General features: G+C 44.4%; 1 protein-coding gene across 2 annotated transcripts in view; it reads left to right on the top strand.

The window, feature by feature from the left end:
* Window positions 1-18,439, top strand: part of LOC134018845 (prickle-like protein 2) — a 42,383-nt gene that overhangs the window by 8,762 nt on the left and 15,182 nt on the right. Inside the window, exon 1 of one of the 2 annotated variants that reach the window (XM_062459145.1) lies at window positions 10,710-11,268. The exons of the other annotated variant lie outside the window; for it this stretch is intronic. The gene's annotated coding sequence lies outside the window, so the exon portion shown is untranslated. Of the gene's footprint in view, window positions 1-10,709; window positions 11,269-18,439 lie in introns of those variants that run through there. 2 annotated transcript variants of the gene reach the window in all.

Raw genomic sequence — 18,439 nt, 5'->3', positions numbered from 1 at the left:
TTAGCAGATGATGGATTGGGCTCTGTGGGGGAAGGGTGGGGAGGGGACCCTTTTGCAGTTAACTCCATCTGTGCCCCTGCTCTTATAGCCCTGAGTTCTCACTGAGAGAGAATGTATGAGAGCTGTGCTATAGATAAAATAGCTAACATGTCATGCTTTTGCATTCACTAGAAAGGGAGGGATAAAAGTATGCATTTAATGAGTTTAATGTGTTACATGAGGTTCTGGAGAAATCTAAGGTCAGACCGTTGTGAATTTCAGACCCAATCTGTGTTGTGATCTAAGTCTATGTATGAGCAGGTAGGAGTCGGTGGGGGCCAGAGCCCCCCATCAGGGCCAGAGGGCTCAGATGAGATTAGCTGTGATGAGAAACCTATGATCAGGTTCTGACCAGCTCACCAGGCAGGGGAAGAGAGGTGCTCTAGCCGCCCGTTAACATGTGAGGAAAGTAGAGACGAGCATTTGGATAAGCACTTGCCTGGTTTCATCTTGGGTGTCGGGTAACTAGTGTTTGGTCATTTGTTCCCTATACGCTTTTTGTGTACGTGTGTTAGAGCCAGTGTAAGGATCTACATCTCCCTGTATCAGATGAAAGACTTTGGAGTAGGAGGAGGACATGTTGATTCATGATCCACACACAGGGAACATAGAACATGGCTGTTCACATGCAGCTGTGTCAGAATGACTGCTGGAGCTGGTGATTACAGTATATAGGTCAGAGATGGTGGAGGTCTCTGAGATTGTGTTTCTCTGTCTTCTGAGGGTGAAAATGCTTTGACATTATGCACCGTGGGTTTGTGTACGCTTACTGATCAAAGCTGATTCAGATGAATATTTAATTCCTGTGATTGTGTGTGTGAGAAGATGCTCTGCTGGTTTTGGATGAAAGCTGAGGATCTTGTGATGTTCCTCATGATCACATATATAACTTCTGGTGAAGTGAATCGAACCTTTTCAGAGACACAGAACATACGCCTGCTTTAACGCACGCATCTGCCCACGCAAACACACACGCTCGCGCACACACACTCCTCAACCAGCCTACTCACTCACTGAATAACACAACCATTATGAGATCATTCCTCTGAAAGGATATTGCCAAAAAATATGATATGCCTATCAATAATCCCTCGATTGCTCGGAATAGATTCTGAATAACCCAAATGCTAACATAATCAAATAGTACTTAGGTGCATCACAGTAAATGTTTACACTATTCAGTCTTTCTATCACAGTCTATCACAGCTTACCAACATGGCAGTACAGGCCGTCCGTATAGAGACCTGTTGTAATTGTATTTTATTGAATTCACTCTAAATCATCTGAAAGGATTTGTGTTGTTACAAGCTCATCAGCTGTGTTTGTGGGTTTGTTAAAGGGATTTACAAGGCACCTCCTGCTTGCTAGCTGCCATGTCCTGATAGTGTAGGCAAAGCCCATAATTCTTCTGTTGGTAGCGGACCTTGTTGAAGTGTTCAGATTCAGACACTGTGTTCATCTGAGCCAAGCTGAGAGGTCTTGCTAAATACCAGTAATCCCTGTTCCAGCCCCTCCTGTTGAGGTCTGTGTGTTTGTGTCTGGGGATCTTAGTGCTGACTCCTACAGCTACTCTGGCTGTAGCTAGCAGACAGACAGACAGACAGATGATATGTGTGTGCTGTATAGGTCCTATAGAGAGCCAGGCAGTTAGCTGCGGCGAGCAGGGTACGTTCCATGGACAGAGGGCCTGATTATGGCTGGATCATGTGGTTTGGGCGGTCGTCTCAGATGGATCACAGAAGGATCATACTGGAACAAAAGGACCCATTTACTGTGTGTGCCTTCACTGTTTCTCTCGGTTTTCACGTGTAGTGTTTTCTCATGTGAATCTTTTCTTTTATTTGATTGCTTCCAAAATAGTTCTTTGAAGAATAACTGAGTATACACGATGGCTTTTCTAGTTTTGAGAGTGTCCTGCCTGTTAGTGGTAGACTGTTTGTCTGTTTCATATTTGAAGGATGGCTGAGGGAGAACTGATCATAACTTAGACCACGCTGGGTTTCTTGCTCCCCTAAAGCCTTCTTCCTACCACACTGTCTTTTGAAGTCTCCTACCATCATAAAGTTAAACATTTATTCATCAACGTAAAAAAAAAAAGTATTCCTTGAAGAAGATTCGGAAAAAGGATAAATATGTATAAGAGGCTGGGGGGATGGAGAATGGTGGTGTGTGTCTGGTGGGCCATGTAGCTCAGGGAGCAAGCAGTGGCTGATTGCAGATGCTCGGCTGTGTCAGTGACAGCTTCTCACCCTGCCTCTCTCTCTACTGGTTTCAGAAATATGAAAATGTAATCAAATACTGAAATTGGGATATTCAAATAGCTTTGCATGAAATGTATTGAATTGAATATACCCATTTCTGTTGCTTAAGCTTCCCTATGTTTTTTCTGACCTTATTCTTGTTTGTTTATAAAGGAATGTCTTGCTGTAGCTACTCAACACACAGAAATCAAAATACTAATTGAAACGTTTTTTTAATCACCTCATATAAAGTATATTCTTTATCGGCAATGTATCCCACTGTGTGTGTGTGTGTGTGTGTGTGTGTATATTCTTTATCGGCAATGTATCCCACTGTGTGTGTGTGTGTGTGTGTGTGTGTGTGTGTGTGTGTGTGTGTGTGTGTGTGTGTGGGTGTGTGTGTGTGTGTGTGTGTGTGTGTATGATAACCAAAGGAACCTAACAAAGGTTCTCATTCGCTTTTTCACTGAAGCGAGATTTTGATGATTGCAGACGCATGTTTAAAATATGAAGGTAGTGAAACAGACAGCCTCGAGGGTACTAAATGGTGTTGAGGGTAACAGAAAGATCTATCTCCTACAGAGAACCAAGCTGGTAGCCATATTCTCAGGTGTTGAGCTGACAAAGAATACATTCCATGTGGTCATGTACGTGAGGTGAGTTCATCACATGGTTGAGGGGTCATGTACGTGAGGTGAGTTCCTCACATGGTTGAGGGGTCATGTACGTGAGGTGAGTTCATCACATGGTTGAGGGGTCATGTCTCCAAAGTGTTTGTGTTTTTTGTCTTTGAGCCTGTGCCAAGTCAGAGCTTTCACTGTGTGCGAGAGTTCAATTATGTTTGATTTATTACCCATGTGGCTCAATGGAGCAGGACAGATTGGCTGTGTAATAACAGAGTGAAATCTGATGCCCTTTCATGACTTTCCCCTCTACAATTATTACTGCATGTGGTGTTGATCCAGTGTGACAGTGGCTGGCATTTTGAAGGTTTACAGTTATGCTAACAGGGTTTCCTCATTTGTACAGTCTTAAAGTTAGGGGTTTGATGCGGGTTTTTATGGTTTCAGTCTGGTTCCGTGTTGAGAGAGGGTTGTCGGCCCCATGTGTGTCTTTGCTCTGATGCTGGGATCTTGTGAAAAGGGCAATAGATAAGATGGATTAGAGGGCAGACTGCACATGCTGCCAATGTGGCTCGTATATCCTCCACTAAATGTATTATTTAATTTGTCATTGAATGTCTCGACTAATTAGCATGCAGCGGAGTTAGAGCGGGTGGGTCTTGTCATAATATGGACTGGGCCTGCAGCAGCCAACACTGTGGGTGAACCAGGCTGCACACCCTCCTCTTTCACCTTTGTGATTAGATTTTGCTAACTGTTCTGATACAACAGTGGGAACAAGGTCCATGGCTCATGAAGTCTAATATTCCTTTTCAATAAAAGGTGAATTTGCTCATTTTTAATAGTGTAGTGTAGAGACTTTCTCTTAGATATGAAACAGATCAATTACGTAGTCTTGATTTTCCAGATTTTCATGTGAGAGAGGCAATGAGGGAGGGTTTAAAAGAGAATAACAGCCCCACATCCATACGAGGCCATGTCCATAATTCCACTGCTTTTACTTTCAATTCATCTCCTTGGAATAGAGAAAGGCTTCATAGATTGCCTCGCTATTCCATGACAAAATGAGATGGACAGAAGAAAAGCATCAATCCTCTCGAGCTGGGGGAGTAGGGGAACACTGTGTGTGTGTGTGTCCATGAGTGTGTGTGTCTGTATTTTTGCTTGTCTGTTTCTGTATGTTGTGTGTGTATATTTTAGCCTTCTTTTGTCGGGCCTTGAGATATCTGTGGGTGAAGATTTATGACAGCCTGGTTCCCGGGGAGTTGTGATAAAGAGAGATCAGATATAAAGATGTCTGCCTGCGACAGGCCTTCATCCACATTAGAGGAGCATGGCATCCCTCTGGACACTCTCTGTTTACTGAACAGGTCCTGTCAGGACTGTGTGTGGACAGTCAGAGAGATGGAGGAAATGGAGCAGAGTGGGCGACTATGAGGGGACCCTGGCTTGGTGAAGGTGTTGAGAAGAGACGAGAGGGAGGTGAGAAGGAGACGGGAGGGAGGTTTAGATTCACAAGAAGGAGATTTAAGGGCTTTCTACTTATTTATGTCAGCAAGAATGTTTTTGGGACTCTATGTCCTTTACATAAATGTCTGTTATTTGCTGTGCATCCTTTGTGTGTTATGGATTTCACCATGGGAAAAAAATGCTAACCAAGTCTCATTGTTTACTTGAATGTATGATCCAAATGATTTTTTTGGCCCATGAAAGTGGATTATTTTTTTCTCTTTTTGTATTTGTATGTTGTGGCAGAGCAGCTTTTAAGTACTAAGGAAGGGAAGAGGCATATCCTGAAAGCTCTTAGTAGTCCATGCTTGGGTAGTTATGAACCCCAGTTAACCCCTGATACGCCATTGTCACTGCGATGTGATGACCTTCTCTTCCAATGCCTTCAGTTAAAGTAACATGACTCATGTGGAACATACACTCAACACACTGTAAAACGGAGTCTTGAGCAGGGTTGTAGGCCCTCTTATGAGTACAACACCACTAAATGATAATACTTTGAGATTGTTTGTCAAGGCATTCTCCACACAACCTCATCCTCCACTCTATATTCAAGAAACACAACGCAGGATTGCAAGTAACAGAATTGAAAAACATCACAATCAATTGTGTGACCTTCCCCTCCTGTGTGACCATCCTGACCTGTTACACTGACCGGACTGAACCCTCCCAAGCCCATTCAACTAGAACTATGAACCATTCACTGAACGTGTGGATGAAAGTGTATGTGGAATATTGTGTTATGTACTCGTAAACACCAGAGTGGAGTATTTCCAGTCCTCTACACTTGCATACCAATGCATGTATTAATCAAGACCTCAATGTAAATCAAGAGTATGAAGTCATCTGTCTCCTCTAGTTTACAGTGGTATGTTCAACATCATAGGAATCTGAACCTTTCACACCAGGCTGTCAAAGGTATGTTTATTTACGTCGGGTACTGGGCTGGAAGGACTCAGTCACAGACCAGAAACAGTAAGTGAAGGTTTAATAATTCACACTGCAACATGTACAAAGACTGAAGGCAGGCTCAGAATCCAAGGACAAGCAAGAGTTCAAAGACCACCAATATTGAATCCAAAACAACAAGCTAAATCAGGGTGTAAAAAAACTAAAACAGGCAGGGATCTGACCAGGACATGCAAACGCTGGAAAGGAATTATAGAATTCCCGGATAACAGGATAGAGTCAATGGGCAGAACACAGCTGATACTTATAATGTTATTGTTCTCAATTGAGGGACATGGTGGTTAGGCTGAGGTACTGACAGCTGATCCATATGCCTACAGACTGGATTCAGCAGCTATGGAGGAGTGCACCCTGTCACAGACGATATGAGTGTAACAGGGATATCAGCGTCAGTGCTGATATAATTACGGTAAAAGCCCAGCCCCATCTCCACGTCCTGTGGAGATGGGGCTAACTGCTTTAGATGGCTGCACAAAAAATGCCTGCAGGATTTAGAAATAAACTGATAACACTTTTGAATCGACAGGACATGAAGTATTGCAAAAAGCAGGGACAGTGTAATGAGTGTCTAGTAAACACTCTGTGGTACACATTGGTGGTGTAATAGTAGCACTGGGGTGTAATGACGTTGTTTTTCGTGGAGCGTGAGGGTCAGATATAAAAAGCAGAGCACCTCGGTGGTTAAGGACCTCTCTCTTAGCCTGCAATCAGAGCATGTGACTCAGCCCACACCTACACACAAAACATGTTTTTTTGTCTCTGTTTATGTGTGAATTTTCCTCCGTTATCCAGGCCCCGTCTTTGTATTTCTACCCATAGTGCGAAGGTGTGAATTGCTTCTTGTCTCAGAGGAACAACAGATGCCTCTATGTCTAATGCAATTTTTGAATTACTTACTAAAACCTGTGGTGGAAAAAGGTCAAAGTCAAATGTATTTATAAAGCACTTTTAAAAACAACTTATGTCGACCAAAGTGCTGTACAGTCAAAACATATAACCAACTAGACATATTTATTTGACATGACAAACATAAACAAAGTATTCCTACCCAATTGCAGACAACATCTCCTCAACAGCCTAGATAGACCATGAGAATGTGAATAAGCTGTAGTAGGAGTGAGATGACCTTTTAAATCACTTGAGATTTGCTGTACAGCTATTGTTGCTGATTGAACAACTTAGTGTTTGAGAAGGTGGTTGTAGTATTGTGTTGCATTGAGATTGGCAATAATATCCTCTTACGTATTACTTTTCCCCCTGTGTCTGAGGCTGTGGCTCTGTGACAGTGAGGAATGAGAAGTCTGCTTATCTGCTTCTACTCAGCATGTGATTAAATCAATGGACAGAAGAAAGGACAAAGGTTCTAATAGACTCACCCCATTACTCTCTCGCACCGTCTCCAACTTCTCCACACGCCTGATGGGCTCAATAGTTTTTCACAATTGCAAAAAAACGTTTCTTGAAACCTTCACCCATTTTTTCAGAACATTCAACACAAAACCAAATCGCCAAAACTACATTCACATGTAGTTCATGTAGTTTTAGGCCACTGAGAATTTGTTTCAGAGAATGGTGTTTAGCATTTTAGCAATTCACAAAAAACTGGAATAGTGTTCCCACTCTGATTGTCTGAAGCAAGTCATTTGAAAGCCCAGTTTTAACTGTTAAATGTAACTGTTAATCTCCTTTTCCTCTCTGTCTCTCTCTTTCACAAGCACGCACACGCCGACACTTGCATGCACACACACACACATCTTTACTTTCTATTACTTAAAGAACCTCAGGTGTTGGGCTGGATACATTTGTCATCTTCTGACATTAGACTTGTCCAGTGACTGTGATGGAGGAGATGAAACTCCCATGCTTCTTTACCCACGGTCCCCTCGGGAGAGGGAGGTTCCTGGGTTGCTTGATGAAGGGAATGTGGCTCCAGAATGGCTCTTGCTGACCTGAGCTCTTAGCACCAGTAGGTTGGTATCAACTGAGTGATGAGGTCTCAGATGAGCAGGCCCCCCCTGGGGAACGGGGTAGGAAACAGAAGTGCCTGGTGGGCGGATTGCCTAAATCTAGATGAGTTATTGTATTTGAAGATAACAACAATTTGAAGACAAAAACAGATTAAAAGAGAATGCTTCTTTGCTTTGTAGTCAGATGGGTGTCTTTTATGTGCATCAGATGTGGGATTAGCGGGGTAGGAAACAGAAGTGCCTGGTGGGCGGATTGCCTAAATCTAGAAGTGTAGTGTGTGTGTGTGTGTGTGTGGGGGTGTGTGTGTGTGTGTGTGTGTGTGTGTGTGTGTGTGTGTGTGTGTGTGTGTGTGTGTGTGTGTGTGTGTGTGTGTGTGTGTGTGTGTGTGTGTGTGCGTGCGTGTGTGTGTGTGTGTGAGTGAGTGAGTGTATGTGTGTGGGTTTGCATGTGTAAGTGTTAGTGTGTGTGCGGATGTGTGCACGCCTGTGTCTATGAGTGTGTGAATGACTCGAAAATCCCATATGGGGTGTCATCACCCCATATGGGAGACACTGTTTAGACAATATCCTCTCGTTCTTGTTTCCTGATATGCTGTTGTCTGAGACTGGTTCCTTGTTTCTATTGAGGCAGACAGGATCAGACAGATATATTCCTAAATAAAACCAAGAACAAGTTTTTCACCCAAGGTTTCTTGTTATATGATAATTACCTAGAAATGAATGAAAAGAATATAATACTTTACTGTTGATACGTGACATAGGAAGAGTATCAGAAACAGGAGAACAGGTGAATCAGCCAATTACAGGCTGGAGATTATTAGGCAATTGTTGAGGTGCAGGTTGATTGGCCCGGCTCTATGATTGTAGGTCAAAATACAAAGGATTTTGATTAGCTAGTTGTATTAAAGATGGTGTGGTGAGACTATACAGTGGTCGCTGCTTGATTTGATTCAGTCTTTGTGACCTATATCAAGCTGACCTCTACACTCAGATCGCCCCTCACCACCTGCAGCTGGGGCAGCCTGGGGGACCATGGGGCTGTCTGGATAGAGCCTGACATCACAGACCAAGACTGGGGTTGAGCTGTGGAGGGCGGGGGCGCTGAGGGGGGACTGCTGGGGAAGTTGAGGAGGGCTGGGGAGGGCTGGGAAGTTGAGGAGTGCTGGGGAGGGCTGGGAAGTTGAGGAGGGCTGAGGAGGGCTGGGAAGTTGAGGAGGGCTGTGAAGTTGAGGAGGGCTGGGTAGGGCTGGGAAGTTGAGGAGGGCTGGGAAGTTGAGGAGGGCTGAGGAGGGCTGGGAAGTTGAGGAGGGCTGGGAAGTTGAGGAGGGCTGGGAAGTTGAGGAGGGCTGAGGATGGCTGGAAAGTTGAGGAGGGCTGAGGATGGCTGGAAAGTTGAGGAGGGCTGAGGAGGAAGTTAAGCCAATCCACATCCTCTCAAACCCACTAGACTTCACGCCTGGCTGTTACTGGGGATAAAATCAACATTTTGAAAGAAGGAATGGAAGCGAATTTTCGCTTTTGATTTCGTAACACTGTGACCTGCATTGTATGTAACTTTTGAAACCCAAATATAGCTTACTAGTCAACACTAGATTGTAAGTTCCACAACTTAACTATTTCCGAGTTACATTTAACATTGGTTCACATGTGCATATAACAGTTCTCAACTGTAAGCTGGTGCATTCCAATCTTACATGTTTGTCATGCAAAAGTCTGTAGGCTCCAGCTACTGTTGTGCTGTCCAAAATTGTGCAGGGATATATTTTGCTGCTGCCCTCCTCCCTGCTTTGTTTCAAAGCATGAAGCGACGAATATTCCACAGTGGTTGTACAGAATGATTGTCTAAGGTTTTTTTATGAAAAGGGAAGCAAATGGAAAACAGCTGTGAGACCATGTTTGACCACTGTGTACCATGAATAGATAGCCATTTTGTGATCAAGGCTACAGTCGTCAGCCAGGCTGTAACCAGAGTCAATTGCAATGGAGGGTCAGTAAGGCTACAGTAATCTAGCCAGGCTGGGCTAGGGAGGTGATTTCTTCTGCTCTGTCATTCTGGAGAGCCATGGTCTGACCTGACCTAGGATGAGTTCTGACTCATCTTATGGTCTAGCTAGTTCTCAATCTGAAGCCTTTTCTTACTGGTTGGGCATTTTCTTTATCAGATAAGGTGAGTTATTGTATTTGAAGATAACAACAATTTGAAGACAAAAATAGATTAAAAGAGAATGCTCCTCTGCTTTGTAATCAGAGGGGTGTCTTTTATGTGCATCAAATACTCAAGTTTTTCTCTCTGTCTCTCACTCTCTGTCTCTCTCTCTCTCTCTCTCTCTTTGTCTCTCCTCTTTTCTTCTGTCACTTTCTCTGTCTTCCCTCACAGTGATGAGCAGTGGAGAGGTAGATTGATAGTGATCTGTGGGCTGTCCTCTCCATTATTGGGACCAGCTTCAGCTCTGTCTTAAACAGTATTTGACATCTGTTGAGTCACTACTGAAGTTCCACCGCCTTCTGGAACATCTCATTTGATTTTCTTTAAATCAAGAATTTAAATTAAATTCTTTGGGGCACTCTTCAGAAATGATTTATAGCACATGAATATTCCTTTCTTGCTAAAATCTATTAACAAGCGTAATTCCAAACTGGATTTGAAATCAGCTTTATTACCAGAATTTGGAAGACTTTTTAAAGATATAGATTAAGATTGAGACATATTCCAATAACAGTGGGACATATGGGTTGTGGGTCAGTGGTACTGATCCACTTTAAAAAGTCTAATATGAATTACAAAAATCTTATGTCCACCACAGAAGGTTTACAATGACCAGCTTTATAATTCTTCCCAGCATAGTACACTATCGCCAACAACCTGCTTTGTATGGTGTACAGTGTAGCTCTGATATCTGGTCAAGACAGCTTCTTGCAGTGTTCTTTTTTGTTTGTTTTTGTCAGAGTGGTGAAGCAGATCATTGAGATTGAGATTTTGAAAGTTTTGAAAGTGACTCAACATCCTGTGTGATACATAGAGACTGTATGCTTTTTGCTGTGGAAGTGCATGGATGGAGTCAGCCAGTAACAGGAAAGGTTCATAGGTTGCCACTGCCAGTAACCACCCATAGAGAAAAAATCTACAAGCATGTGTAATACTTTCTTTTTTATTCCTCTCTGTCTCCCTCCCTCATCCCCTTCTCCTCGGGATAGCAGTGCAGGAGCCTCAGCCTCAATAAATACCCTTGTGATTCTAATCAGAGGCAGTCCGCTGTGCTGGGATTGGTTGGAACATGATGACTCACTCCAACAGGCAGGAGGGGGGTTGGAAGGGTGGGAGTAGCTTTCTCTCCCACACTCAGTGTGGAGCCTGATGCCTCGCGTTTCCGATGCACTCACAGACTCACACACGCGCACACTTCCATGCTTAGACTCATGGAGAGGAAGCAGAAGCCAGACTCCACGCACTTTTTGGCTTTCAGGCATTTTGTCTCCCCTGCTACCCGAGCATTTAAGCAGTCTTGAGGAGGGACACAGTGCCAGGGAATAAAAAAGAAAGGAGGAAGGAGAGCGTGAGGGAGGGAGAGAACACGTGAAGGCAATAGATTAACAGAGGAGTCAGTGACAAAGAGAGAGGGAAGCAAAGAGAGAGAGGGAGAGAGAGAAACATTGAGAGGTGGAGAGAGAGACTTGCTGATTGCAGAGTCTGCTGCCCCCAGCCATCCCTCGGTCTGTTGCTGCTGCTGCTGCTGTGAGCAAGCCAGAGGCAGAGCCAGAGCCTTAGCTGGTGTTTTTCTCCGAGAGCTGGTGAGGTGAGCAGTGAACTGAGCAGCTCCTCTCCTCTGCCATGACGGTGCTGTGACAGTCAGAGCCCCAGCCTCTCCTCCAGCCCCTCAGACCAGCACCCAGCCAACAACACTGCACCAGCCATCCGCAGAGGTGAGTCTCTGCTTCTCTCTACTCGTACAAGCGCTAGTTCAACCTCACCGTCAAACCTGATGCATTTACCAGGCAGAGGTAGAGGAAGGCTTGAAGGTTTCCATGGTCTAAGCTGCCTACGCAAGACTTTAACTTTTATGTTTTTAGTGTTCTCTTTTTTGTTTTCTTTGTTGTGATTGGTTGCGGGATCTTGATTGATCTGCCATGGTTGTATCCATTATCAGTGCAGCTGTGTTTTGATACGAGCAAGTGTTTGTGCTTTTGTGTGTGCTTACAATGATGGTAAAAGGTTACATTTTTACAATTTTTACATTTCTGGAATGCGTGGAAAATTTGGTCCATTAAGTTCAACATGGTTTGTCCATCCAGGGTGTGTGTGTGTGTGTTTGTGTGTGCGGATTTGTTGTTGTGGGTGTGCTTGTTATTCTTGACTGACAAACACTTTAGGGATTTGGGCAGGTTTGTTATTTACAGGGCTGGATCAGTCTCGTTTTGTCCTCTGTTTACTGCGTGTGAACGTGTGTGTGCGTGTTAGAGAGAGTGGGTGGAGGGAGGGAGCAGCAGCAGCTTGGTATCTGCGCCTCAGCTCAGATGCAGAGAAACCCGAAGAATCTGAGCCACTGTAAATTAGACTATCTGGTTTAATGCTGTGATCTATTGATCTACCTCTGTAGACACACACACAGCTCTCCTGAAAGTCTCTTCTTTAGCGACCAGATCGCTAACTGATCCAGTGGACCTCACTGTCTGGATCATCTATGGTCTATGTACTAAACACTTGTAGCTGCTGCTGGTATACTCAGGTACTGCGTGTTTTTGCTAGCAGACTATGTCTGTTTATCAAGGGAAGTGCGTTGGCTCGGAATTCCTTAGGTGTCAATTTGTGTAAACATGGAATGTCACCTGCTTAATAGCAAATTCACAGTCATAACAGAAAAATGCGTAAGTGAAGTTGGCTATATCCCAAATGGGATTTTCCCAGAGAAGCAGGGTCTGTGTCACATGACTGGGGTTTAGGTGTGCTGCTCTGGTTGCATGTTTGATTCCAGAACTGCTGCTTGTTCTGTGTGCCTGTCAGTCACTGTGATGTTAGCTCCCCAGGCCGTCCACACTGACCCCGGAACATCCCTTTATCCCAGCTCCCCCTTCCTTTCTTCCTTCTTTCCCTTTATCTTTCTCCCACTGTGACTGGAGTGCCTCCCCCCATCACCCCCCCCCCCCCGCCCTCCTCCCTTGGTGGCACAGGGCTGATTGAAGAGGGGTGGGCGGGAGGATTCAGAACCAGAGCTCTTGACAGCTCTGCCCCATGTGGTGCTGAACTGTGGGTCTGTGTGACTGTGCTGTACTGCTAGTTCAGATGGTCCAGTCCTCTGGTGCACATCATAGCTAGACCATTGTTGTGGAAGGAATGTCTTGGTGAACGAAATCATGGTTCATATAACAGGTTTTCTAAACCTTCATGTCATACTTTCTGTGTCTGTTTGAGAGCGGGTTTGTTCTAAGACCAATATGACACTGGATGTAGGTATGTGTGTGAGCATGCCTACCTATGTGTGTCATCAGAAAGAGAAAAAACGTGTGTGTGCGTGTGTGTGTGGTTAACGCTAAGGTTATTAATAATGTAACATACCATAACCGAGCCATTTAATAATTGATGCTCTACGACCTTTCTCATACAGTCGATAATGTCGAACAGTATAGATGGAGAGACAAGAAATTCAGTAGCATACAGATGCAGTTTATAATGATTTGGCCTGTTCCAGACACCATAACCCCCAAGGTGAAGACACTCTGTCATTGATTACAGAATATAACCATCCACTCCCTTTACAAGGCCAGTGGGCATTTTCACATGGTGACGCAGACCTATCGATCTGGACGGAGGTCTATAAAAATGATCTGAGGTGGTCTGAGCAGGATGTTCTCCTCATTGAGAATCTATCCACAGCAAGATACAGTTGATTCTCCACAGGAGCCCATGGCGACCCCATTGTGCCTGATTACACTATAATGGGAGTTAGAGTTCATGGGTCCAGGTCCATCCATGTTCTTTTCCTCCACTAAAACCTGACTTTTGATCATTGCCTCCTCAGCACACAATTCCACCATTGATCCTCCAGGCGCTAGACCCAGCCTATGTAACTGGAGTCTTTCTTTACTGAAACTACCACCAGTTTGGAAGGAATTGCAGGGTCTCATTATGACACTAGCAAAGTCTTAGCCGGGTTAGCTCTTTGATACAGGTAGGATTGGATTGTAATCCTGTGTATTCTAGGAACAAAGGGAGAAGAACGGCTGTGAGCTGCAGTGGTATGTACCCTGCAGAGTGCAGTCATTACACAGAGCAGTGTGACGTAGCCCCATCCTCACACAAAAGCACACTGCAGAGCCATAACAAGACACAGTCACAACACCCAGCACATACTGGAGAGTTTTCCAACATGGAGGAAACCACAGATGTCACCTCTCCAGAATGTCAGTTCTCCCGAAGGGGCTCTGATAGGTGTTGCTGGGAGCTCTGTTGATGCTCTGCTACTGCTGCTGCTGCTCACAGTAGATGTCCTGTCCTGACTCCCCCAGTCAGCCTGGGGACACTGCCCCTACTGACTTGTATACCTGGGGGGGGGAGGGTATGAGTGGGATTTGGAGACTCAGGTGGGCCACAGATGCTCCTTCCTTCAAGTGTACCCCTTTAGCTCATTGAGTCTGGTCTGTGTGTGTGTGTGTTCTGCCATGTGGGCTCTTTTGGTGAAGGTCCCTACAGAGGAGCACACAGCTGACTCCTGTGGCAGTAGAACAGCATGTACAAGAGATGATGTAACCTACTCATGAAGACGGTGAGGTGAGGCGGGAGGGGGACACAGAGACAGAAACGTTCAGAAACACTTCCCTGGACAGTGGCTTGGCCTTGCTTGTACTGTACAGGAAGTAGAAATGATGGTGGGCCTCCAGCCTCTGCCTTGCCTGGTGTCTCAGAAGTAAACTGGACAATGGTATTTCATTTTGATTAAAGGGGAGATATATGAGGAAAGGGGGATTCGGAGGGGGGTGAAAAAATGAGAAAGAGAAAGTGAGAGAAAGAAAAGGAGTGGGAGGACGCCTGAGTGTTGCCAAGGTACCCCACTGATGATGAATGAGGGTGTAATGAAAGTTTCTCTCTGCCTCTCATCCCTCCATTGCTCTCCCCTTTCGCTGTTACTGCCAGAATCCCTTAGCCTTGGCAGCGGTGTTCCTCAAATTGAGTAATGCACTATGGAGGATGAATCCATCCTTACTGCAGAACTGAGTGAGTTCAGACAGCGGGGAGACATGAATCTCTCCACTTGTGTGGGGTGATGCCTTGTGCACACTGCTGATCAGATTAATGGTTATTGAGTGTGTCTGTGTTGTTGACTTTACACTTACCACCCGCAGCAGGCACCAAGATGGATTTTCTCAATAAGTTGCTTTCTTTTTTAATTGAATTGTTCTAATGATGAATTAGGTAATTATTCAAAATGTCTGGATTGAAAAATGCAGCCCACAAAAAACATTATTGAACATGTTGTCCTCATGAACAAGTGGAATAAAGAGTAGTTTGCTTGGGATAATCTTTCTCTCTTCCTGAACAGGAGATAAGTATATAAGTAGAAGAGGCAGGCTGTACAAGAAGAGAAGAAAATGTTTTCAGTCAAGTTACCTAGTTCGTTCACAACATATGAGGAAAAATCTATAGCATAGTATAGACCAGAAACCAGATTCTGTTGTGGAGAGCTGTTTAGGGACGATTAAGGACTTGATTTGAAATCCTTATGGGGTGAATGTTGAATGTTATGTCTCAAATTGGTTGTCATGAAATTCAAGCAGTCCCTGGAGTGGATCTAAGATGGCTCCCCATGGCTGCTTGCCGTCTGATGACTAATTCTCTCCCCGAGCCCGATATTAAAGTATTATAATTGGCTAGAACGAGGCAATCATTAATGTACTCATTAGAACTTATTGTACAGCTGAGGAACGATCTTACACACCAGTCTTACTGTTTCTCAATCCTCATCTATCAGTAGAACATATTCAACTTCTGTAGCACAGAGGCCCTGACTCATCGTGGTCCTTTAGAAATTCCACGGCACTTAGTGGCGGGGTGTCTGGGTGCTAACCTCGCTCTTCTGGCCAAATATTCCCATCTGGCCCTGCTCTTCCTGCCATCTGCTCTTCTCTGGTCTAATTGGCCAATCACATTGCGGGCGGTGAGAGCTCTGGTTCAAAATGTCCCCCACGTACTGTTGACGGATGGAGTAAGGTGGGAACAAGACTAAGACATATAGCTTTGTAAAGGTCATGGTTTAAGATCTTTCTAACCGATCAATCCTCTCGCCAAGCTCCTTTTGGTACAGTACGTCTCAGCACTTTCCAACCTGTCAGGGTTGAAAGTGCTGACTACAGATATGGATATTACAATACACAGAGTTTATGCTTAGTCAGACAAAGACTGTTTCCGATTTCAGAAGTTGTATTCAGCCAAATTTGTGGAGCAAAGGGCAAAAAGAAAGTGTAGAGAAGGGGCCCATGAGGGCTTGTGCCTGGTCCAGGGGCCTGAGAGCAGGGGAGGAGAGGGATGCTGCTCCGTGGTGATGGCTGGCATGGCTGGCATGGCTGGCGTGGTGGTGTTGGGATGGGATTGGCTGTCTGAGGAGTGTGAGGAGACCAGACAGCATAAGGGCCATCTGCATTGCCCTGGGGCTCTCTACTGGCAAAGAAGGGCCTACTAATGTCATTATTGCTAGGACTCTGCCAGAGACCCTGTTTAGCATACCCACACACACACAAACACACTTTCTCTTTCTTTCTCTCTCTCTCTCTCTCTCTCTCTCTCTCTGTCTCTCTCTCTCTCTCTTTCACACACACGCAGACACTGGCACACTCACACATCATGTCATAAATGTACTGTATATGCGATCCCTTAACCCAGGGAAAATAATGAGGTTGGCATCCCATTGCCTCCCATTAAAATGTTCAGGTCTGAATATTGCACACAGTCAAGAAGATGGAGGGTCCAGGGTATTTTCTCCGGCCTGCATTTGTTGGAATGCAGTTGAGCCACTGTAACACTCTGGGTGATGAAGATGGTTTTGAAGCCTTATGAAAGTAAACAAACTGATAATGTGATTGCTTTGATGCACTCTAAATGCCATGTCTTAACTACTGTACTTTCATACAAATCATAGTTATTTGTGTTTTCTTGTATGTTTTTTTGGTTTGATATGCATTCCAAGGCTGGATTCAGCACACCAGAAATCTATGCCAAATCCTCAACGACTTTGAAGAGATTAGCAAGTGTGATGCAGGCAAAGTTGCTAACCATTACTCCTCCTTTGTAAAACACTCACACACACACACTGCCACACACACAGTAACACAGCTCCTCAGCTGTGCCTCCTGCCTCTCATAAACCTTCTCTCATCAAGCAGAATAAGATCACTGCTAATCCATTTGTCCCAGCCTGTGGCGTTCCTGTAGTGTTCCTGCAATGTTTCATAGCAGGAATGGGATGGATTCATTTCCCTTTGGGCATAATCTAAGAAAGAGAAAAATGCAGAATACTCACTGTACATACTGAAGTACCACCTCAGCAAGTGCTTGATTTGTATTTGTTTTCATGCCATCTTCCCTGCATGCACCCCCAACCTCCCAGAACTTCCTGATTGTGCTGGTCTGTTGGCAAGGGTCTGTTGTTTTAGATTGGCCACTGCAGGTCTAGTCTGAAGAGGATGTGAAATGTAACTTGGGGAGTGCTGGGAGTTATTTTAGCCCCGCCGTCCTCAGTGTGACTGTCAGGGTGATCCAATACTGCCAAGGTAATTTAATTTGAAACTGTGGTTAATGATTTTTCCAACAGGGATAAGACTCCCCAGCCCCTGTGCATGCAGTGTTAAGTCATGCAAAAACTGAGGGTCTCAAGACCAGCCCTAGTTCAGCCAGGCCCTGGAGGAATGGCAGGAGGAAATCTAAAACCCTGCAAACTTTTTCTTCTTCTACAGTAGAGCTGATTTAAAAGCACTTATTTATTCGGCATACTGTACTCAGTGTATGTCATACACACAGAATGAGGCTACTTTGCAGCAACTTAAACAGTATTGGACAAAAGGCTCATTGTTAAAAGCCATTTAGGGTTTGTTGAACCCTTAACCTGTTAGAAGTGTGATCTGTCCTCTTAGAAAGCTTGCTTTTCACACAGCCTCCCCCGTAAACTTGTTTAGGTTGTTTTGTCTAAAACTATTTTTTACGTTTAACTCACCAGCTGACCTCAGTGTGACCGTGTCCAATTTTGGTTACTCAAACCCATTCTGAAAACCTGAATCTGAAGATGTTTTATCTCTCCTGAAGTTGGCCTATTCTTGAACCTTTACACATAATTCTGATTTCCTTTCCTTTGTTTTAGACTCAAATGTTAATAATAATACATTTTTATTTAAAAGCGCCTTTCTCGACACTCAAGGACACCGTACAAATTACATTTAAAACCAGCAAAAATAAAGAATACAAGCTGCTCTGCTTACTGTAGCTGCTCTGTGTTCCCTGTTATGCACAATGGGAGGAATACTCTAATATAACACTAATGTGAAGTCATGGTTTCTGTAGCACTGAAGGAGTATTCACAAGCATTCATGGCACCTTCATGGACCTGTATCTGTTATTTGTTGGACACAGTCACACTGAGATTAGCTTGTGGATTCAACTTTAAAGGAAGTTCATGTAGGCAGTTTAAGCCACAACTGCCTGAACAAGTTCATTGTGGAGGCTGCATAAAAAGGGTCATAGGACACTCCATGAAGGTGAATCAATTCTGCTATATTTGGTATTGAGATAAGTAGACTATATACTCAAATACTGTATATAAAGCCTCCTATATTGGAGTTCACCTCAGACCGACATTCACAACTGAGCTGCTGTCTTTGAATGTGGACAGGAACTTTAAACATGACAGGGCACTAAGCTTCTTCCTCTGGGGTTCTCTAATCCACCCTTGCCCCCCTCCCTTCTTCTCTCTTATCTCTAAATCGATCTATCTCCAGATCTCTCATTCGATCCCTTTACTGAGCCCGTCTTTCCAGCAGCTTCCTTCCTTCTCCTTCTGATTCTTCTCCAGCTCCATCTCCCTCAGTGTCTCCATCTCCCCACAAAGGTCATTATC

This window comes from Osmerus eperlanus, chromosome 4 (genome assembly GCF_963692335.1).
Source record: "Osmerus eperlanus chromosome 4, fOsmEpe2.1, whole genome shotgun sequence".
NCBI lineage: Eukaryota > Metazoa > Chordata > Actinopteri > Osmeriformes > Osmeridae > Osmerus > Osmerus eperlanus.
The sequence above is the reverse complement of the archived record's forward strand: the minus strand, read 5'-3'. Positions and strand labels throughout refer to the sequence as shown.